The sequence below is a fragment of the Panthera pardus genome, unplaced genomic scaffold (assembly GCF_024362965.1).
Source record: "Panthera pardus isolate Hobbes unplaced genomic scaffold, ASM2436296v1 HiC_scaffold_7, whole genome shotgun sequence".
Taxonomy (NCBI): Eukaryota; Metazoa; Chordata; class Mammalia; order Carnivora; family Felidae; genus Panthera; species Panthera pardus.
In genome coordinates, this window is record NW_026527002.1 from 78980826 (window position 1) to 79004027 (window position 23202).

The 23202-nt window shown below is 55.1% G+C and overlaps 1 protein-coding gene across 6 annotated transcripts in view; it reads right to left on the reverse strand.

Annotated features, from left to right (window-relative positions):
• The window catches only part of TRAPPC9 (trafficking protein particle complex subunit 9), a 570776-nt gene that overhangs the window by 142209 nt on the left and 405365 nt on the right, over nucleotides 1-23202 (reverse strand). The gene's annotated exons all lie outside the window — the stretch shown is intronic.

A 23202-nucleotide genomic window follows, 5' to 3' on the forward strand; every position in this document is an offset into this window, starting at 1 on the left:
GGCGCACCTGCCGTTGGGGCAGCTGCAGGGGCTCGGCACATAGCTGCACGGTCTTCACGGGGGACTCAGGCCAGCAGGGAAATCATCCTTCACACACCTTTTCTTTTTCTTTTTTTTTTTTTAATTTTTTTAACGTTTTATTTATTTTTGAGACAGAGAGAGACAGCATGAACAGGGGAGGGTCAGAGAAAGGGAGACACAGAATCCGAAACAGGCTCCAGGCTCTGAGCTGTCAGCATAGAGCCTGACGCGGGGCTCGAGCTCACGGACCGCGAGATCATGACCTGAGCCGAAGTCGGACGCTTAACTGACCGAGCCACCCAGGCGCCCCCACACACCTTTTCACCAGGATGCCTCTCCTGTCCGTTGTTGGTTTCTACTTAATTTTTTTTTCATTTCAAAGTATAATTGGCCCGTATTAGTTCCGGGTGTACAACACAGTGATTCAATGCTTATGCGCCACCTGAATGTTGCCGACAGCAAGCGCACCATGGTATTATTAACTACACTCCCCATGCTGTACGTTTCATCCCCGTGACTTATTTTTTTGCCTGTCACCTGCCTGCCTCCCCTCGGAAACCACCAGTTTGTTCTCTGTATCTACGAGTCTGTGTCTGTTTTCTTGTTTGCTCATGTCTGTGTGTGTTTAGTTTCCACATGGAAGTGAAATCATACGGTGTTTTTCCCGCTCTGGCTTATTTCATTTAGCATCATGCCCTCTAGGTTCATCTACACTGTCACAAATGGCAGGGTCTCTATTTTTAATCAAGTAGCAGCATGACACTGAGCGCAAGGGGCATGATCTACAGTCAGTGGCTGCCTTGGGGCAAGAATCTGTTCTCTGGGCTCTCTGTCCAGTGTGGTCTCAGAAGCGGGAGGGCATCTGTGAGGGGCGCCAGGGCGAGACCGGTCCCTGGTGAACGGCAGAGAGTGGAAGAGCCCGGCCACTTGCTGGCCGAGGAGGCAACCTCCAGGGCTCGGCCGCCAGCTCCACGTGAGGGCTTTCTCAGTTGTCTATCTTCCCCGTACCCTGTAGCTTCTCGAAACCCAACCTCATTTTCTGAAGTGGGGAATATGCCCACTGGCTTGCTGGTCATGCTGTCGAGAAGTCTGATCCTGTGTGTAAACACGTGTGGCACTTTGTCAGGGTCCCTCTGGATTAGATGAAAGGACCAGACTTGAATCCCAGATGGGGGAGAGGCCCAGGCCCCACACACACCTGTCAGGACAGGACTCCTTCAGATCTTCTAAATCCGTGCTCAAGGGCCAGCTCTCCACAAGGTTTGCCCAACTGCACAAACCCTCGCTGCACATTTCCCCCTGGGAGACTGCTATCACCCCCACGGTCCCTCAGGGTGTGCAGAACACCGCAGCTAAGACTGGGGCTGAACCCCACCTTGTACGGTTTTGTGTGGCTTAAGTGAGACGTTAGACACAGCATGGTCAGTCCAGTGCCCAGCACACAAGCAGCGCGCCATAAATGGCACCTGCTGTCGTGGCGGTTAATCCCTCGTCAGGGACCAGGAGCCCACGGCACTGCGGAGCCTCGGAGATAACCTCGGCTGCCCGCGGAACCGCGGACACTCTCACTTCAGATGCGGCTGTGAGCCTACATGCAATATCCTGGGAGCGCTCCCCGGCCTCCCCGTCAGATAGTCCCTACCGCTACTCCATCCTGTTCATCTTCGATGAGTCGGGAGCTAAATAAAATTAATACGACTACTGAATGCCAATTTGCATGCTTAATTTTATGGCCAAATGTGACAATAATAGTCAAGAGTTGGCACTGGAAGAAGGTGCTGTGATTTCTGAAGAGTCTATATAAAAGCGGTGGTTTTTAAAATATCATATGATTCAGTCTTTGAACAGCTGATAACCTCACCAGGGAAGTCATAATGATGACATTTAAATACAAATCAGGGACTTGGATTTAGAAGGACTATCCACATATAATTCAATTGAACTTTCATTGGGAGATAATTGGTAGTTATAAGACTGGTATTCTAAATTTATGTGCCGCGTCACATGGGCGTCTGCTCGGCTCTCCCAGCCCATTCTGTTTTATAATGAAGCACAACCCAAGTGAAAGGAAGCAGTCAACCTTGAGGAGCCATCCATCCTGAGGAGGGGCTCCAAGCAGGCAAGAAAATGGCCTGAACATCGACATCTGGATCACACCCAAAGAAGATAATTTTCTTCTTAGGCCTCATAGATCAATTATAATAGAGAAAAGCCATTATTTTTAATTGAAGAGAAAAGATACACTGGATTCCAAACATCGAAGCCCAGCACAATCCAATCAGAGCATCGCCAGGGACTGCGCCAACCACAGGCCACCTGGGTGCCATCAGTGTGCCTCACCGCCATCATCGCCATGTTCACGGCAGCCCAGAGACGGATTAAATCTGTATGCGGCAAAAATAACTTGCCTGAGGACACAGAGATGGCAAACGGAGGTGAGGAATTCCTCACCAGGCCTGAAGATCCTGGAGCCTGAAGCAGGCGGTGACTGGACGGGTCCAGACGGGCATCCCCGCTCTCCTGAACTCCGGGCGCACACCTGGCGGGTGCTCAGCGATGAACGCTGTCCAGGGGTCAACAGCTGCGCACCCGCGGCCGCTGTGGTTAGTGCAGCTACAGGGCCCGAGGGGCTGGACTATGGGTCGGTGCGGCTTATGAACAAGCCTGGGGCTGGGGGTCAGGGGTCTGAGGTCCAGTGCTCTGCCCCCCACCCCGTCTGCTCCGTGCAGAGGCTGGAAGATCATGAGGCCACGGCAAGCTGAGCAGAAGCCTGCATCAGACAGATAGATGCCCGGTCTCTTTCACTGGTAAAGTCTGGGTCTCTGAGGTACTCAGTTTGTCTGAATCTCAAGTGCCTCGTTGTAAACTGAAGGGGTTTCGAACACACCTACCTCTTTAGTGTGGATTTTATGAGCTCGGGGAAGGCCCAGGGTGGGGATTAGAGTGGCTGTCAGGTGACAGTGGCCTCTCACTGCCGAGACAACTTCTCAGGAGAGTGACTGTCTGGTCTGAACACCCCGGTACCTTAATCAGAGTCCAGCTGGTTCCACGAGAGACAGGGGCCAGTGAAGACACCCCCCGTGACACCGAGGAAGCTCCTGCAGTCATAGTGTCTCATTCTATACTCACCCACTTTTACAGAGGGGTGAACTGAGCTCACAAGAGGGAAACAGCCCCACACAGTCATCAGGTGTTAGTAAAAACAGCCGGATTCTACTGGGGTCCGCAGCCTTGGACCGCTAGCTGCTGGTGCTCACCCCGCCCCACCTCCAGGGAACTGACTCCACCCACCCTTGCAGCCCTGGCCGGAAACGGCCTCCCTGAGAGGCGTCCCTGCCTGCCCCCTCTGCTTTCCGAGCCTCTGAGGTGCCCGGGGATCGCCAGCGTCCATGCCTACCCCACCCACGGCAGGACCGCGTGTCCACGCGCCGAACTTGCTCTGAGACCCCCGGTGAGGGGACAGGTGCAGCTCCGGGAACACCCTGCACTTGCAGACGCTTCTTTTATAAACTTTACACACTTTATTCTGTATCGGAGGGAGAAGGACAAAATGAACGCTGCTTCCAGTGTCCGAAGACTGTGGCCCCGCTGCAGAGAAGCCAGGTCCGAAGCGTGGGACGCAAGGAGCGCCTGCTTCTACCTCGGCCAACGTGTGTGTGGAGGCACAACCCCTTAGCTTGCACGTCTGTAGGTGAACATTGATTTCAGGACCCGTAAGTACCTTCCTTGGCACAGAAAACAGCGCCCAGTAAAAGGAGGCGTGCGGGTGTGCACGGGGCCAGCAAGGGTGACCACACGGCGAGGCACCAGGTCCTCCCCCCGGTCCAGGCAACACCTGGGACACCCGTTCCCCAGAAGCCAGAGCCCGGTGGGGTGGGGGTGGGGGGGCAAGTCTCCAAAGCGAGAAGGCGACCTTGCTAAGTGCATCACGAAGGACCACACAACAGAGCGGTCCCAAACCCCCCCAGTGAGTAGGGGCAAACACTCACCGCCAGGACCCCAGGCCCAGAGAAATGAAGAGAAAGAGACAGGAAGAAAACATCTCTGGCAGGTTTTTCCCCCTAGTACGCTGCCATAGAGAGAATGCACGAGCAATACACAAAAGTATTTTTGACATCTGGATTTAAGACGGACTGTGGCGGTTTCCCTCGTCAAGATGCAAAAGGACCAACGGAGTTAAATAACCCTAAAGTAGCTTTCAAAGAGCAGCTACAGATCGATCAGACAGGAAAACCGATCAGAATGTGGCACAAGGATCCTGTACACTGCCAATTCCAAAGGTAAATGAAAATATACTGGGCGTGTTCAAGGACAACAGTGTTTCAATTATCCTCCACGGAAATAAAAATTCCCTTGTAGAAACACGTTCCTGTTAAAGGGAGCTGAGCCTGTAGAAATTACCACGTTGTTATCAGCCCTCGTGGGCAGAAATCTTTCCATGTTAGCATGCGGATTCCCCTACCTTCCATAGGCCACGTGCCTGCATCACCTACCCTGGGGATGGGGGTTCCCTGTGAGCCACGGGGACGGTCTCGGCAAGGGTCAGGGGCACCTGACTACATCCGCACCTGTGGAGTGGTCCCCTCCCCAAGGACTTCCTCACAGGCCGGGTGTACCGCTAGGATCTCTGCAATGTCTCCACCGCCCGGGTGATAAGTGTCGTCACAGGATAGTCTGGATCCTATAGGAGAGGAAGCTGGGACTCGGACCACCGAGCAGCATGTGGCGGGATCGGCACACCAAGGCTCAGGGGTCAGAGGAGCAGAAGCGCCCGGGGTCCAGGGGAGCCGAGTCTCCCCACATCACAGTGCTGCCCAGAAAGGGTCACAGGTGGCCTGGCAGATGCCGACCGGTCCCCAGGGCCGAGCCCTGACACGTGTGAGTCACCTCTGCGGACTCAGTTCTCTCGCCAGAAGGCGGCGCTCCTCTTGCAACAGTCACGTCGTGCCCCAGGAGGATCCTGGACATCGAGCCTCAGGCGTGTCTCCTGTACAACGAGCACACTACCTGTCTACAAGCAGGTGATCCGTGGACCAACTAGGACAGTGTGTGCTTAATAATAAGAAAGCCTAGGGGCGCCTGGGTGGCTCAGTCGGTTAAGCGTCCGACTTCAGCTCAGGTCATGATCTCACAGTTTGTGGGCTCGAGCCCTGCGTCGGGCTCTGTGCTGACAGCTCGGAGCCCGGAGCCTGCTGCTGATTCTGTGTCTCCCTCTCTCTCTGCCCCCCCCTACCCCCCGGCTCACGCTGTCTCTGTCTCTCAAAAATAAATAAATGTAAAAAAAAAAGTTAAAAAAAAAAAAGAAAGCCTTTTAGAAGTTCTAGTTCTTTTATCACTATCGTTACTGCACCTCCACCTTCCCACCGGCACCTCAAATCCATCCGCCCCAAGCCAGACACACGACGTGCCCAAGCCTACACTCCTCCTGGGCCTTCTGCATGTCACCTCTCTCGGGGCTGCACTCCCCACTCCCCTCCCCTCCGCCCTCCAGGCCTGGGATTCCAGGCGAGGCAGCCCCTGCCTCCTTCCCCACACCCTAGTCCAGGCCTCCTGCCCTGGGGTGTCATTCTAACTGCCGGCCCCGCCCTCCTCTCCCAAGCCCCCAGTACGCGGTGCCCAGGACACGGATCACAGTGTATACCAGCCGCCCTGCTTCTGAAGGGCTCGCACTTTCCTGGGGGTGCGGACAAGCGGAGGCCGGCCTCGGAGGACCGTGGTCCTGCCCAGTGGTTTCCTAGAGTTTCCAGAGCTTTCTTCAGACAGACGGGGTCAAGGAGGTTTAGCAGAAGGCAGGGATCAGTCATCCCTGTGCTGACAGAAGAAGCCAGATGGAAGGCTGGATTGGCGGGGTAACTGGTGACAAGGCCAGTGTGGACGCTGGTGCGGTGGCCCAGATCCAAGAGAGCGTTGCCCAAAGAAAAACGAAGTTCCCAAGGTATGGAATTGTCAAAGGGACTGACAAATTGCCTAATTATCATCTGTGTACAAAATAGCATTTGTGTGGCCGGCAAACAGCACAAATACAGACTATTTATAGAACACAGACACAGAATTAAAGGAGATTCCTGGAGGAAATAAAAATTAGAATACATTTCCCGAAGGCCAAAACTCTTTCAAAGAGGCAAGAGTGCCAGGGAGCAAACAACTTTCTAAAAGAGGAACCCCTAACACGTATGTGGCCCTCCTCTGGGCCAGGCCCCGCTCCGTCTGTGAGCAGACATCAGCGGGATGCTGGGCACAGGACGGGTGGCTGAGCCCAGCCTGAACTAGCAGCGCGAGCTCGGGGAGCCGCAGGGGCCAGGCAGTAGCCGGGACACGGCAGGGCCCGGATGCCTCAAAACAGCGTTAGGAGGGTGCCACGGTCCCGGGCGCAGCACGCGGCCCCAGAAGGTCTAACAGCAGATGGTACCACCAGAGCCCCGGTGAGGCCTGGTGTGAGGGGTCCAGCTGGCCGCAGCGCTACATTAACAGAGGGTGGGCTGGAGAGACCAGACCGAGGCCAGCACTGGCGGGGCAGGTGGGGCAATGATTCTGGGATAGATCCTGGGTCCCGAACTCAAGTGGGAAGGAAAACAAGAAGCGGGGGCCTGAACTGATCCTGCTTCCAGGAACAGCCTTTCTGACCTAGTCCTCCATAGTACTGCACCAGAGCTGTCTCCAGGACAGCAGTGAACAAACCCATCCCAAGTTCAAAGTACCTTCAGGTCAAAGTGCATGTAACACACCCAACCTACCGCCCACCACAGCTGAGCCACGCCCTCCTGAAACCTGCTCACAACACACACACACACACACACACACGAGGCTACCGGTGGGCAAAACCATCTAACACAAAGCCTGTTTCATAACTGAGTGCTGACTGTCCCTTGTGATGTAATGAACACTGTACACAAAGTGACAGGATGGCTGTGTGGGCACAGAATGGTTTTCGGTGTTGGCTGTCGGCCCTCGTGATCTCCGGCTGATGGGGAGCTATGGCCGCTGTCACCACCCCGTACCACATACGCATCGCTCCTGCACCATCGCAAAGTGGAAGGAGCTGGGTCAAATAATTATGAGGTTGGGGACGGTCCGTGCCAGCCTCCACCTGCTGCCTGACGCCAGCAAAACGGCTCAGAGCGACTTCCCCCAGCACTTCCAAGTCGAGACACCGCAGAGCTGCACAGGCTTCCTTCCAGCTGCCTCCTGCTGTCACCACTAAGGTGCCACTGTCCCCACACCTCCATGTCCCACCACGCTCACACAGCAGTCGGCTTACCCGGCCCACCCTCACCTGGCTGAGTCACCTTCCATCAAACCACCTCCTTCCTCACCCTCTGTGCTTCTAGTAGTTTCTCTGCAAAGTGTCTACTGATGAAATTAGCACTGAACACACGTTTCTGCCCACACGACAAGTAGAGACCTAACCTGTCCTCACCTTCCTAGTGCAAGGCACCGTGCCTGGTACGTGAGTGCTCAAGAAAATGTTGGCTCAACCAAGAGGCACCCCGAAAGCTTTTTGTGTGGCTGAAGCATTGTCGACCCCCCCCCCAGGCAGAACCAATCAGTACAGAGCAGATTGATTTAAGGCCATGAAATGCCCCCATTTTGTTAACAAAAATGCCTCAATCATACTAAATCAGTTGCCATTAGTTAAAAAAAAAAAGCGCTATTACATCTAATTACACATTTCATTGATCCTGAGTTAAAGCTCTTATTTCCTAAATTAAATGAGGAAAACAAACAGGAACAGGAAACAGATTTCCCTGGCACGCGCTTGGAAGGTGTGCGCCAAGCTCGGGGAGAGGGACCCGCCAGGGTCCTCCCATCCGAAGCCTGAGCTCAGTGCGGGCAGAGCGGGGCTCTCGGGGCTGCGGAGACAGGAAATCTGGGTCTGCATTTCAGCTCTGCCTCAACAATGTCTGTGTCATCCTGAGCACATCATTTGGCCTTTTAAAGCATTTTCTTGCTGTAAAAATAAGGATAATGATGCCAACCCCAGAGTGTAGTAGTGACTGTTTAAAAAGCCACGAGCCACGCGCTGAGCACTGAGTATACACCCAAGCGGCGGTGGAAGCTGGCATCACTTCCCGGCATCCACAACATCCACGCTGGCACTTAAACCCGCCACAGGGAGAAGAGAACCCCGAGGGCACAGGAAATGAAAGCTCTGCAGGAAGGCGTCCAAAGGCTGCTGCCGCCGGGGCCCACGCGCCTTCAGGCCTCAACTGTCGTGACTCACCTGCACACACGCACCTGCCCCACGGGACCGCCTCCTGCCCGCGGACCTTCAGCACGCTCATGGGGCTGGGCCTTGGCTCATTGCTCAGGGACACACTTTGTCCAGCCTGCTCCGCCCTGTTCCCCACCCCCACCCCATGAGAACCGCATCCTTGCTACACTGAACACTAACAGGGGGTTTGTGCCCACTGTGTCGACACGGTGGTTTCCCGACATGCCTACTTCACCCATCTCCATCCCCTGGACCGCGAATTCTACGGAGTGAGGAAACTAGGTCTTTCTTACTCATCTTTCACAGACCTGGAACTTGAATGTTCAACAAGTGTTTGCTGAATGAATCACTGCAACGTGCCTCTGATAACCTGGAAGATCTTAATGAAAACGAGGGGTCGGCTTGGTCCTGTGTGACCCCATAGGGAAGAGCAGAGGGACTAAAGCCACGCCGAGTCCTCCTCAGCCTAGAGACACCTGGCACAGCCCCCTCCTACTCCCACTGACCGCAAAGCAAAGTCCAGGCAGATACAAAAACAGCCCCTGAGCTCTGGGGGGTGGGGGGACACAAGCAGACCAAAGTCACACAGGACTAGCCCCCGACACCGTCCTCTCACTTTGCCCGTGGCGTGGCCCGGGGTGCCCGGATGGCTGTAATTCTGATAGAAACACTGTCTTTCTGGCCAGAAACACCAGGAAAAGGGATACCTAGGTGTGACAGGACATGTGTATGTGTGGAGGGAATCCAAGAGGGGACAGAGCCAGGGAAGGGGATCCCCCAACCCAACACAGCAAAGGCTCAGAGATCGGGTCTGGGATTTGAGCCCTCAACACGCACACATACATTTGAGATTCACCTCCGAGTTGCGTGCACACAGGATGGACCCTATTCGGCACGGCCAGGACGCAGAGGGCGGACACGGGACCGGAGCCGCACGCACGCGCCGCGGCCTGACCCCGAGTGGCACAGGCCGGCACGGACCACGGGCGCGCTGAGGCCACCTCACGCCAGGCCACGGGAGCCAACCGTAGGCATCTCTTCTCAACACTGCATTCCGTGGTGTCGCGCTGGCAGCCTGAAATTGGCCACAGGGAAGTTTGAGCGCCCCAGAGACTAGCAGATGCCGTACGATCCACGCTTGGTTATTACAGATTTCCAGGTCACAAGTGGACAGACCCAAACGAAGGAAGCAGAGGCTTGGGGAACTGAGCTGGGAGCTAAGATCCTGACCTCCACCCAAGGATGGGGAGCAGGGTTTGTCCCTGGAGCCTCACCAGACAGGCTGCCTGCCAAAACAGGCCATCCGTGTTCTCCAGAGCCTTATAAAAAGTAACATGCAGAGTTATGGTCCACAAAAAATGACATTCACAATGTCCCAATACAATTTAAAATAAATGCTATGCAAAAAACTTAGGAAAATGTGACCGATTCTCAAGCACCCATGATGCCAACCTCAAGCTGATCCAAATGCTGTGACTGTCAAAGGCTTTAAGGCAGCTATTATACATGCTCCCTAAGATAAAAGAAAACACACGTGGAAGGAACAAAAAAAATAAGGATTTGCAGTAAAGAAATAGAAAATATTTTTAAGGAGGCAAAAGGAAATTTTGTACCTTAAAAATATAATAAAAATTTTGAAAAACCTGACAGAATGAGTTCCATGGAACAGAAATGACAGAAAATTAAGTGAACTTGAAGACCAAGCACAAAAGAAAGTATTGTAAACTGGACTTCATAAGAATTTAAAACTTGAGAACCTTCAAACAGCACCTGAAGCAAACAGGAGACTCGTACCCAGACAATAAAGAACGCTCACAACTCAATACCGAGAGCATCAACGAACAACCTAACCAAAAATGGGCGAAAGACTGAAACAGACACTTCGCAGAAGGGGTGCAAAGGGGCAGCCAAGCACAAGAAGCCACTGAGAAGCCACCAAGAAGCCACCTGGAAGGAGCTTTCCACGTGAGCGCGTGTCCAGACCGGGGACGTGCACCTGCTTGCCTGACAAGTGCAAGAAAGCCTGGCTGCTCCCAGTGGCTCTGATGAGCAGGGCTCCCGGATTCCTGGACGGTTATACACAGACCTGTCCTAAGAGCTAGTGAAATGAAAACAGGAGTCTCTCAAAGACTTGCACGCAAATGGCCAGAGCAGCAGATCTATAAAAGTCAAAAGGAGAAACAGCCCAAATGCCCAACAGGTGAACAAATAATAGTGGCATGTCCTTGTGGTGAAATACTGGCGGGCAGTAAAGGAGAGAGGGGCGATGGGACACAGTACAAGGACGCAGCCCAGAACTGCAAGCATGCGGGGCGCAGGGGTCTCCTGGCGCTTAAGGCCTTAAAGGGACCAAACCGCATGCTTTAAAGACGTACATTCTCCCTCTACAATGTGGTGCCAGAAGACAGTGCGAATGTCTCAGCCCAAAACCACCAGCCTCCGTGACGTGGGCTCTTAGTCACCTGAAAAATGACACCTGGGCTTGAACCCTGGCCTGGCAGGTGACTGCCTTCCCTCAAGTCAATTCCCTTGTAAGGTGGAAACAGCCAGGGAACCCACCTCCCCGCAGGGTGCTGTGCTTAGGGAGCCATTGGCCAGGAAGTGCGTCCGGGCCATGGTGTGGTGGTCACTCAGCCTCTTGTGCACCCGGACTGCCACCCTCACACCTCCACATCCCTGCGGCACTCTTCGCTCCTCCCGGCAGCCACCACTAGTTACCGTTAGCGAGCAAGGACCCGATCCCTCCTCGGACCCCCAAATCCTGTATTCGGCCTGTTCAGGGGGCTTATGTGGTTTTCACCCACACTTTTGCTGGGATCCTGCACAGCTCTCGCAAACAGTGGGCTCCCGGAGGAGGAACGCACCGTCTCCTGTGCCATACGTCCTGCGATTCCTAACATAAGGACCGCGTGCTTCCACACCTCGAAGGATAGAGGGTGAGCGGGGTGGGGCTGTGACAGACTCTGTAATACCCTGAGGACAACTGTATTTTGCAGCAAATCTGTGAGAAGCAAGGGCTTAATGAAATCAACGATTATCTTTAAATCAACGATTATCTTTAGTTCTATTCGTCTAAAACTTAAAGCGATTCTCTTACAAAATACAATAATTCATGAGCAATCCCCTAACCTTGAGCTGTTAGAGGCCTTTTTGCTCCTTTCCCTAACAAAAGTCACACAGGTGGGACTGTGTCTGTCGCATCCCGGACAGTGAAGTCTCTGAGGCTGTTCACAGCACAACACAGGGTACGTCAACAACAAATGAATGTTCTTAAAACTCAGAGCCACCAGCATAAAGTCTGACAAATTTTAGTTAAGACAGGTGCCTTTAAATAACTTCATGAGGGGCGCCTGGGTGGCTCAGTCGGTTGAGCATCCGACTTCAGCTCAGGTCATGATCTTGTGGTCCATGAGTTCAAGCCCTGCGTCAGGCTCTGTGCTGACAGGTCAGAGCCTGGAGCCTGTTTCGGATTCTGTGTCTCCCTCTCTCTGACCCTCCCCTGTTCATGCTCTGTCTCTATCTCAAAAATAAATGAACGTTAAAAAAAAATTTTTAAGTAACTTCATGACACGGTGATTTTCAAACACTGCTGGCCTCAGATTTGCAAACAAGAGGAAGCCGCTGGGCGCTGTTCACCCTCAGGCAGCTGCCCCTCCGGGCTGTGCCTGCTCCCCTCTCCCCCTGCCCAGTTTCCAGCGGCTCCGTAGCATGATAGCCCTATCTCCTCTGAGACCGTGCTCCTGTGTGTGTCCTGCAATCCCGGGCCACGGAGCCGTGGCCTGACGTGCGGCCCCCAGCAGGGCCAGGTGGAGTTCGCTTCGGGGTCTGAGAACAGGCTGACCCCAGGAGGGACCTCTGGGATCCCCTCGTGCTCCCTTTCCAGCCTCACTTCCAGCCCAGCCTCACATATACTACAATCTCCCTGGACACACTGCCAAATGGGGGCGACAGCGACCCCACAGGTGAGGGGGTCTCGGCCCTGGGAGCAGCACTCGGCGTGCACAGAAGGCCGTGGAAGTCACTGACGGAGGCTGTCCCTAGATGTTTCCCTAAGCCTCTGTTACGTACAGGGGACGTGAAGAAAACATTCGGCATCACGGCTGGCACAGAACAGGTGTTGGCCAAGCACAGCCGGCCCGCAGTTGACCCAGAACGTGAGAACAGCTGGACTGCACCCTGAACTATTCTCTCGGGCAAACCTCAGCCACGTGCTCAGGTGGACAGCTGGCTCGGACCACACGGGAAAACAAGGGACTTGATGACTGACCGAAGCTCTGAATTGAGCTTCTGTTGTGCATTCAAGAGAGCGATCACTACTCAGGTCTTTAAGGAAACAGACTGCGGCTATTTGCAGCTCCTTCCTTCCAGCTAAGACGTTAAAAGGACCAAAAGGTAATAGTGACAAGATTAACATCCAAAGACAATTTCAATCTCTCCAGGCCTGTCAAATATAGTAAGAGGCATTCCAAATCTGGCCCCACGGAAGAGGAAATTGACGCAAAGACATTTCATTTTCCAGCCATCGGAGTGACTGGAGGCTCCTCGGGAGCCCAGAGTTTCCCGGGAGAGGCTCAAAAGAGGAAGGCGGAGGGAAGGAGGCCACGTGGTGGCGTCATCACGAAGGTGAAATCACAACAGGGACCTTGTGAGCGTTCACCACACACAGACACGTGCATTAGGTCAGCGACTCTTCACGACCCTGCAGCGCCCCCCTTTCACAGATGCAGAAACTGAGGCGCGGGCAGGCCAAGCACAGGGCTAGAATCGGCCCTCGGGCACCGGCACCGCCTCCCTTCCCGGCACTGCTGTCCTGCACGAGAAGCAAGCCCGAGGCCCCTCCTCTCCAGCTGCCACCTCCCGGGCTGCCCTGGCAGGGTGAGGGCAGGAGCCCGTCGGCCACCCCAACCCCATCTCCACCATTACGAGCGTGAGGTCACGGCCATCTGAGCCGAGCATGAGCAACCTGACAGCACGAGACCGCCAGGTACTCCACGCCTCCAACCCTCACAACCACCTCGGGAGCCAGGGACCAACACCCCGGCTCACGAAGGAGGAAACGGGCGATCGGGCAGCTTAGCGCTGAGGCAAATACAGATGGCGGCAGCTTCCCAACGCGAGGTCTAACCGGGGGAATCCCAGAGAGGAGGAGGAAGGCTCTTCCAGAGCCTCCAACACGCGGCTCTGACAGCCGTCCCCATGGAACCTAGTTGGTGGCGTTGGGAGTCTTAGAGCTGAAGGGGGCAAAGGTGCAACAATCCCGAGCCCCGGCCTCCACTCAAGGCCCCAGCCTCCGCCCTGTGCCTGGGGAGTCCCCGCTTGCCCGTGCGCTGCTGGCCCGCGTGGGCCAGGCCCTCTCGGCACAGACCTCCGTCACGGTCACGTGTCGGCCCGTGGGGGTAAGACAGAGGCTCTGACTGTCATGTCCCATCACAGGGTCATTTAGGATCACAAGCGCCGCGTGGCAGGGGAGGGAGGGAAACCTCAACGCGTGAGGAGACCAAGCCTGTTTCAGCCTGGCAACGCGACTGTGATTTATCACTCGACGGCAGACGACGGTGGCCTGTCACAGGAGCGCTGCTGAAAATAAAGAATGAAAACCACCCAGAGCTGTTGTGCCACACAGCCAAATTAGAAAACGCTACTCCCTGGGTGATTTATGCTTCAAATTTTCCCTTGTTCACAGAGAATTTGTCAAGCATTACGGGAGCACCTAGGAGTGGCAGCAGGGTTTCAGGATGATAGGCGAGGCGAGTCCAGAGGTACGGCTGAGGTCGGCGGTGGCTCCAGAGTGAGAGGTCCCCAGCTTGGTGGCACTGACCTCCCGTGTCTGGACACAGAAACCGGGTGGGCAGCGCCTGAGCCTTCAGGAGGGGCGGCCTCCTGGGAAGGGGGTGTGTGTGTCCTCACCTCATGGGGTCAGGGTCGGGCTCGGCCACATGACGTGGGCCCGGGGACACACCCGCTCGGGATCAGCAGCCTGGAGGAACACGGTGTGGTTCGGCTGTCTCCCTCCCTGCTCGAGTACAGGTTACGGGCTGGCTGGCCTGACTTCTAGAACGGGAAGGGCATGCGGTGCAGGGTCCCGGAGCCTCGGCCAACCTCGCTGACGGCGATGAGCCACGTGAGCACAGCATAACCCGCTCTCCTCCCTGCCACAGCACGTGTGCACTTCAAGGCCTAGCTCAGGGGCCACCTCTTCCAGAAGCCTCCGTGACTCCTCAGCCAAGACCCATGTTTCCCCCGACCAGACCCCCAGCCCTTTACCTGTCTACCTGGGGACTTTATTACTTGGTTCCTTGCATTGTGGTTCTCACACCTCACCTTTCCTTCCCCGGCCACGGGATAGTTTCCCCGAACGCATGCCACAGGTAATACCACTCTGACTCTTGTCCTAAAACAGCTATATCTGCATGAGCAAGATCTCGTCCGCATTTAAGAAATATTGAACGATACTCTATGTGGTAGCTATACACTGAGTGAGCTAACGTCTCCTGCGGGGAGGAATTCCTAACTTCTGTTAATCCATTTCGAATAAAGGAGAGCAACTACTTACAAACCCTCGGATGCCAGGCCAGAGCAGGACCCTGGGGCCAACAGAGGCCACGTCAGAACGATAGGGCCAGAGTCCCAAGCCCCCCACACGGCCTCCCGCCGGCTCCCTGGCCAGGCTGAGTCTCAGGCCTCTGCGCCTGCATCTGGGCCTTTCCTCTGAGGACCGCCGGCGGTCGGATCTGACTCGTCCACACACGCTTGCTCATTTTCCTGATACCTGCCCTCAGCTGGGCCCTGTCTTGGTTTCTGATCCACGAGTACTGAGCTGCGGGGTCGAGTCAGACATACGTGACGTGTGATCTAAGCCCACAGTCGGTTTTCCACGGGCACCTGTTTCCACATCAATTTCCCTCAAGAAAGCAGCTCGGAGGGACCGAGGATAGGACCCCCACGTCTGCCTTGCCTGCTGTGTGAGCCCAGTGATCACACAACCTGTCTGAACCCTAACTTCTTCACCTGCAAACGGCAGTAATAACGCCTCGAAGGTTAAGGTAAAGACGAGGAATCATCTGCTCTAATTTGCAGCTGCTGGTAGTTACCAGCTGCTATTTTAGAACTCTGTCTGATGCGACAGCTTCCTGCCCGCAACTTCTCCATCCTCAGCTGAGACCAAATTACAGAAGCGAACATGAGAAGTTACTCAGCAGAATTCACGTTCGAGGACAAATTCGACCAGAAGGACGAGCCACGCCGCAGCTCTCATTCATCCCACACAACGTTCTGTGCGCTGACGCGGCGCCATCGCTGTTTTAGGGGAATTGGCCGAGTCCCTGACTTCGAGGCCCCCCGAGTGCCCCCAGAGACAGGCTCACGAACAGGGTGCTTGTTGGTGGTGCCCAGCGGTGCCAATTTTCAGACGAGCAAGCTCTGGGCTCTGTGGACGTCGCTCTCCCAGCCTCTCGGACCGTGCACCACGGCTGGCATCACGCTACCGTCTCCGTGGTACCCGCGGCACAGTCAGCGACCAAAGTCACCGCTGCCGAAACGCTAAGTGCTTCTTCCCCTTTCCTTCTCCTCCAGCTCCAGGAACCCAACTCTCGTCCCGCGGCGGAGCCTCTGGGCTGAGCACGTGCTCAAAGACCTGCCCCTGCCACGGCGAGCGGACACCCCGGGCACAGAGCCAGGGGCCCTTTCGCGGGTGTCCCCGCAGACGGGGCACCACTCCGGACAGGACGTGGGGTCATTCACACTGGGGTTCGGAACCCCGGCTCTGCCAAGTGCTGCTGCGACCCTGGTCGGGCCGTGGACGGCTCTGAGGTTTCGCTCTCCCCCACTGGGTAACGGGGATGACGACCGGTGCACTTGCCGTGGTGAGAATCGAGTGCCCCCTCCTTCATGGAGTCTTTGGCACAACGGAAACAGGAGGGACGGGGACCCGCGGGCACCACCAGAAAACCTGTGACTCCAGGCAGTCCCTTCCCGGCAGGACGTCAGCCCCCTGCCCACAAATCACCTCCGCGAGTCCTGTAAAGACCCAGCAGGACAACACCGTGAGAGAGCGTGCTGCCAGTGAACACGCCATCGTTCGAGACGACGGAGGTCTTCACGCAAGACCATCCGTCCTATAACGACGCAAATGGGGGACCCAGTGGTGCCGCAAGCACAGCTGCTGAAAGGGAAGGAGGGACAGGCTTCATTAGTCACACCTGCTTTTCACGTTAGACTCGACGACGAAAGACACTCGTCCTGCCCACCGCACGTGGCTGCAGGACAACTGGCGAGCCCTGAAGCCTCTGACAGTGTCTTCCTCTCTGGTCTCCGTGTCTCTGTCCTCAAGATAAGACAAAACACGTATGCCATGGCGTCCTTACAAGAACGAAAGGCAGAAAACGTCCTGAGTGCTGAGCCCAGTGAGGACCACCAGGCCCAAGATGCAGACGTGGAAATTCCTTCTGTTTCCACTCCCGGCACCTGCAAACACGGCGAGCAGGTGCAGCCCGGCTGGCTCCGTCGGTGAGCACACGACTCTTCATTTCGGCTCAGGTCGTGATCTCACAGTCGCGAGATACAGCCCCGCGCTGGGCTCCATGCTGAACATGCGGCCTACCTGGGATTCTCTCTCTTTCTCTCCCTTTGCCCCTCCCCTGCTGTGTGCACACAATCCCCCCCAAAATACAAAAGAAAATAAAACTCTAAAAGCCAAAGCACACAGGTAGCAAAGATGATGTCGGGGTCCCTCCAGAGCCCCAGACCAGGACACAGGCATGCGATGTGGCATTTTTGCACAAAGCATCTCCCAGATCCGAACCCCACATCAAAACAGGTTTCTTCAAGACTCTGTGTTTAAAAAAAAAAAAAAAGTTGACATTTGTTTTGAGTTCAACTACCTGGCTGCATGAGCTCTGGGTCCCCACGGGAAGAGAGTGAATAAAGCGCTATTTCTGCCACGACTTGCTGAATTATCATTTCACGTACTTTCAGATCATTTCCCTCATTTCACCTCCACACGGGCCCTGCCTCGCTCGTGGATGAGGAAACCAGGGCACAGGGCACAGGGCAGGCATTCGCGGTCTCACCTGACAGAGCCAATGTCAGTGCAGGACGCACACATGACCTTTCCGAGCCACGCCCCACGGCGGGGCGGCTGGCGTGGGGCTGTGAGGACCACACCTCCCAGGGACTGCGGGCGGTGGGACCACTAGGCGAGGCGGGGCCACTCGGCAGACGAGGTTCGCTTTGGCCTCACCCACCGGCCACATGCTGCCCCTCCTGGATCCCCAACCACTGCCCCAGAGAGACAGGACGCGGCGGGCTAGGAGAGCCACAGGCTCAAACAACATTTGGCATAGATGCCGCCGGGCTCGCCAGTCCCGCTAGAGATGGAAAACCCAAAGCACCTCCCCAAGTGATTGTCGAGGACGCAGTCGTTTATTCAGTCACAAACTGCACCCCGAGGGCAGCCCTGTAAGGAGCCCCTGGGCACGTGGAAGAAACACACGAGGAGGGGGTGCAGCCCCACAATCAGGAGCCAGGGTCGGCGGGGGCTGGCCCACCTCACACAGAAGTGACGGGAATGGCGGCAGAGCTGAGCGCGAGCCCCCGCGGGGTGCAGGGGGCACTGCAGGCGGCACCCGGAGGTGGAGGGACGCCCAGCATTCACGCGCATGTCAGCGGGTGACAGGGTGGAGGGGCTGCAGGCAGAAGATGGGCGGGGGTCAGGTGGCCCCGAGCCGCATCCCCGGCGGGGCACCGCGCAGAGAAACTGTGTTTACGGGATACCGTGAAACCGAGACAAACAAGAAAAGCTCTCGTTACGTTGTGGGGAAAAGGCAGCTTACAAGAGCGGACACAACGCGATCCTGGCCCCGTATGAATCAAGTTGACACGCGGTGGATGTGGGTCTGGAGGGTAAGGGCATCTAAGGGGGCGGGATTACGCGCAATTTGAAAAGCCATTTTCCTCACGGTCTGAGACCAGCATGTGTCATTTCTGCAGGGCCAACAGGTGCCACCTCGAAGAAGAAAGGAAACTGTCACTGGGAAGCTGGACGGAAGGGCGAGGGCAGCCGCAGCTAGTGGCAGGGTGAAGGCGGAGGGCCAGGGGCTGGCATAGGGGACGTGACACTGCGGGCAAGCAGGTGGAGACGGGCAGGGGTGATCAAGCCAGCCCTACACCGTTGCCACCCTGGCCCTTCCATCTGCTGCAAGGCCGACACTGCCCAGCAAAGCAAACCACGTGAAAATACGTTAAACAAGACCTACAAAGAGAGGCACACTTCCTAAACTGCTCTGCACCTTTGGGGATTTGAAAACAGAGGACTCAACCTTGTGAGACATCGATTCAACTAGAAAAATCTTTCAGGAGTCTGGCTGATACCAAAACCCCAGAGCCATGGAAAGAGGACTAGGACAAAGGCCCTAATGGTAGGGAATTGATGACGGGAACAACAAAGAATTTTGGAAAGAATGTGTCCTCTGCAACAGCCCCTCGGGCAAATGCTCACTTGCTGTGACTGACCAGGACCAGCCTGACCACAGCTGGGGGCAATTCACCTATCACCACAACATCTTCTACCTTAAATCCCAGAACCAGAAAGAAAGCTCTAAGCTCGGGGTGGGGGGCAACAACAGTGCCCCAGGCCTGGCAGTCTCCCTCTCCGACTGTGCTGACGCAGCCTGTGCGTGCAGGGAGGTGGGGGGCAGGGCAGGGGAGGTCCGGCTTGGGCAGGCGAGCGGTCTGCAGGACGTGGGTCCCTGCTACCCAGTCTCCAGAGTCTCCAGGAGCACCAGAAATCTGAATCCGAATCTGAAACCTCTACATATTTTAGATGGTGGCTCCATGTTTTTTCCAACACGAGGCAGGCCAAGTGTGTCTGTGAGCAGCCCCGGGCCCACTGTTCCTCCATCTAAGCCTCCCTGGCACGCGTCCCCCTCGGCGCACAGCCCCCAGAAACACCTCCTTAGAGGCTGTGCCCCAGCTTGGGGGCTCGTCATGGCCCGGAATTACTCTCGTTTGGGGACAGCTCTGGGAGTCAGAGCTGTTCACACACGGCCTCTGCCATCGCCAGCCCAGCACGGAGCAGCTCTGGAGAGCTTCGGGAGAGAGGATCCAAATGGCACCTGCCCCCAACCACTTGGCCTGGAGGTGCTGGAGTGGGAAGCCCCAGGCAAGGGCAGAGGTGGTGTCCTGGCAGGCAGACAGGCTCAACGTGGGGCTTGAACTCACGAACCATGAGATCATGACCTGAGCCGAAGCCGGATGCTCAACCGACTGAGCCACCCAGGTGCCCCGGGAATCCTAAAAAGCTTTTAAGAGAGGTAACGCATTAAAGCTTAAAAAAATTGTTCCCAGAACTGCTGCTGGTGTTTACAGGTATAACGCAAGCACGATTGTCAGATAAATTGGGAAACATGAAATTTTAAAGAACAGACAAGTTCTGGTATGCCCGAGGAAGCCCCAACTGCTCGTGCAGATAACAACTGTAAACTCTGACCAAGACATTTAAAATCCAGCCACGTGAAGGCACGGTAGGGTGAAGGAAAGCAGGCGGATCCCCAAGGAGAACGGACATTTGGAAGGACAAAGCCTCATTTCCATTGTGAATCCCAAGAGGTGGTTGGCTGGGCACTATTTCCCCAACGTATCTGGCTCAAGACCTACACGGCCATCCCTAAAGGAAGATCTCAAGGAAACGGGGGCCCTAAGACCGTCCTGGGGTTAGCAGGACAGGCCTCACCAGAACATGTGTCAGGTAGAACGGGTCTGTATTCTGATCTCACTAACCCCTGACCGTGGAGCTTTTGTATCTTCCTGAGTCTCAGGTCCACCACCCATAGAATGCGGCCAATAATCGATCTACTTTCAGGATTCGGTGGGAGCTAAAAGGGCCTGGGGATGTTCCAAGCCTACCTCGCTGTCTGGAACACAGCAGGCACGTGGTCATTCTTAGGGACCCTCCCCTACCCCTTGGGCAGCACCATAAAGGCAGTTGTTTAAGGAACGAAGGTCAGTTCTGCTGAGGAGGAGCTGAGGCTCGGGACGGCCGAGGGGACGGCCAGGATGCAGGGTGACCCAGCCCTGCTCTTCTCCCGGGTAGCAGCGGCTCCACCGTCTGACAGGGCGACAGAGGGGCACAGGACCATCACCTACAGCCCACCAGGCAGCCACTTAAGCTCAGGGCACCCTCCAGGCAGGGAGGGCCAAGCGCCAAGACGAGGTACGTGATCATCACTGTGTGTGCCAAGCATAGTCAGGGTGGGAGACGTCCCGGCCACCTCCGTTGCCGCATCTCAAAGACTTGTTCGTCAGGCTCACCAAAAGACGCGTTTTAATAAAGGACAATTTCTCTGTTCTAATCTCCTTCCTTCTGAGGAATAAGGAGGAGGAAATGAACCATCTCTGCAGCCTGAAAATCCGAGGGTCTATCTTGCTTTCTCTCTACTCCATGAATTAATCTCTTACTAAATTCGGTCTCAGAATGGCTGATGTTTTTCTTCTTTCTGCGCTCCTGAGGCAAAGGTGCTGGTCCGTGTTATGCATGGTGAGCGTGTGCACCGTGCAAGGGGCTTTGTCCTCAGTGTCCCAGCCAGTCTTCTTTACAGGCTGGACAAGTCACTCCTCTTCTCCTTTCCAAGGAAGAATCGGCTCGGGGGACTCAAGTGACGCCCCTGGTCAAACAGTGAAACAGACAGAATCACGGAAGCCTAGGGCAAAACCCAGTGAACTGGACCCCACGCACCGAAATGTCGCAGGCGTCCGGCAGCTGGAACATCTAAGGCTGCTCCCCAGGAACAGGGAACAAAGAGAGAGCCAAGAACATGCACCAAGAGAGAACACTGTGCCAAGAACATGGAACGACGAAATAAAAGACAGCTGACAATGTTCAGGGGTGCCTACATTTGAGAACGAGCTATTACAAGACAGGACACCCGAGGATGGGCTGAGGGGCCGGTAGGCAGGCACGTTCACCGCACAGGGTGACGGCGGCAGTGAGGACATCAGCGCTGTGAGCCGGGCCCCTCCCTTGCGCCGGACCCCATGCTAAGAGCATGAGATACAGCATCTAAGTTATCATAAGCTACATTATCAAGAATAGCATCTATTAAGCTTTCTCATCAACTCTAACAAGTATACTCTGTTGATAACCACACTTTGCAGATGAGGGGACTGAAGGTTCAGGGCCCAGTTAATTCCCCAAGGTCCTGCTGCTCGTAGGAGGGATCTGACTCCAAGGGGCCCAGGCCTGAGCCACCATGCACGCCACCTGCCATGAGCAGCAAGGGGACCGCAATTAGTGCTGAGACAGGTGCTGACCTCTGTGGGTGACCATCATGTGCAACAATGACCTCAAAATATGCAACCTAAAATGATGAAACTTCTAAAGTCAACCTAAGAGAAAATCTTTGTGGCCTGGGAATAAACAAAGATTTCCTCATACAGAAAGAAACGGGCGCCTGGGTGGCTCAGTCGGTTAAGCGTCCGATTTCGACTCGGGTCATGATCTCGCGGTTTGTGAGTTCGAGCCCCACGTCGGGCTCTGTGCTGACAGCTCAGAGCCTAGAGCCTGCCTTGTATTCTGTGTCTCCTCCTCTCTCTGCCCCTCCCATGCTCATGCTCGGTCTCTCTCTCTCAAGAATAAATAAACGTCAAAAAAAATTAAGAAAAAAAAAAGAAACAAACTGGTCAGTTAGGCCTCGTTAAAGTTAAAAACTTCTGCTCTTTGACACTTGAGCAGATAAAGTAGGTTGGAATTAAATACTCACAGATCATTTACCTAATTACGTATTTTCATGTAGCTACGTTAAAGATCTCAAAACTCAATACTAATGAAATAAACCAGGTCAAAAATAAAGAAATGGAACGCACGCTTCATCCAGGAAAGTTACAGATGGCAAAACAGTCCACAAAAAGGTGGCCATTGATCATTAGGGAAATTCAAATTAAAACCATGACGACATGCCTCTCTACACACCTGGTAGGAGGGCTAAGCGGAAAGAGACCGCGTCAAGTATTAGGAATATGGAGACACTACAGGTGCCCAACAACATGGACAAATGTCACAATAATTACACTGAGTCCAAGGAGCCACGTCAACAGGGCAGGGCAAGGAAAGAGCGTGTACAATACGATTCGTTCATATAAAACTCGAGAAAATGCCAACACCCTGTAGTAACAAAAACAGGTCGGAATTTATTTCCCTGGGTACTGGGCCAGGGGTGGGGAGAGATAAGGGGGACTCAGGGAAACTTCTGGGGGTGAGGACATGCTCATCATCTTGATTATGGTGACTGCTTGAGTGTAAACTATGCCAAGATTATCAAACTGAACCATTCACTCCTGTGTACTTTATCGTACGTCAGTTGTATCTTAGTGACACTGGTGTCACAGACTGAATGCTTGTCCCCAGGACGCCTATGCAGAAGCGCTGAAGCCTGATGCGATGACGCTTGCAGATGGGGCCTTAGGAGGTACTTGGGGTCAGATGAGGTCCTGAGGGTGGGGCCCCAGGATGGGACTAGCACCCCCATGAGGAGAGACACCAGAGACCTCGTGTCTCTTGCCCTCACCCCCCATGCGCACACAGGGAGAAGGCAGCCGCTGGCCAACCGGGAAGTGTCCTCACCAGGGAAGGGAGCGGACAGCTCCCTGACCGCCGACATCCAGCCTCCGAAGCCCCGAGACATAAACGCCTGTTGCTCAGGCTGCCCCGTTCGTGGTGTTCCGTTATGGTGGCCTGAGCTGAGACAGCGGTTACAAACCAATGTACAGACATCCTAAGTCACCTCGATGACCGCTTAGGAGAGGAACCTGCCTTGTAGTCTCAGGGCCTCACCCACACCATCCCAGTGATGGCGTTCATGGTCACCGGCTACCGATCGAGGAACAAACGCAGACGTGATCGCACTGCTGGACACTCAAATAACATCACGTGCGTCGATAAAGGTTTCCCCTTGGTCTGAATGAAGACAAACGTTGAG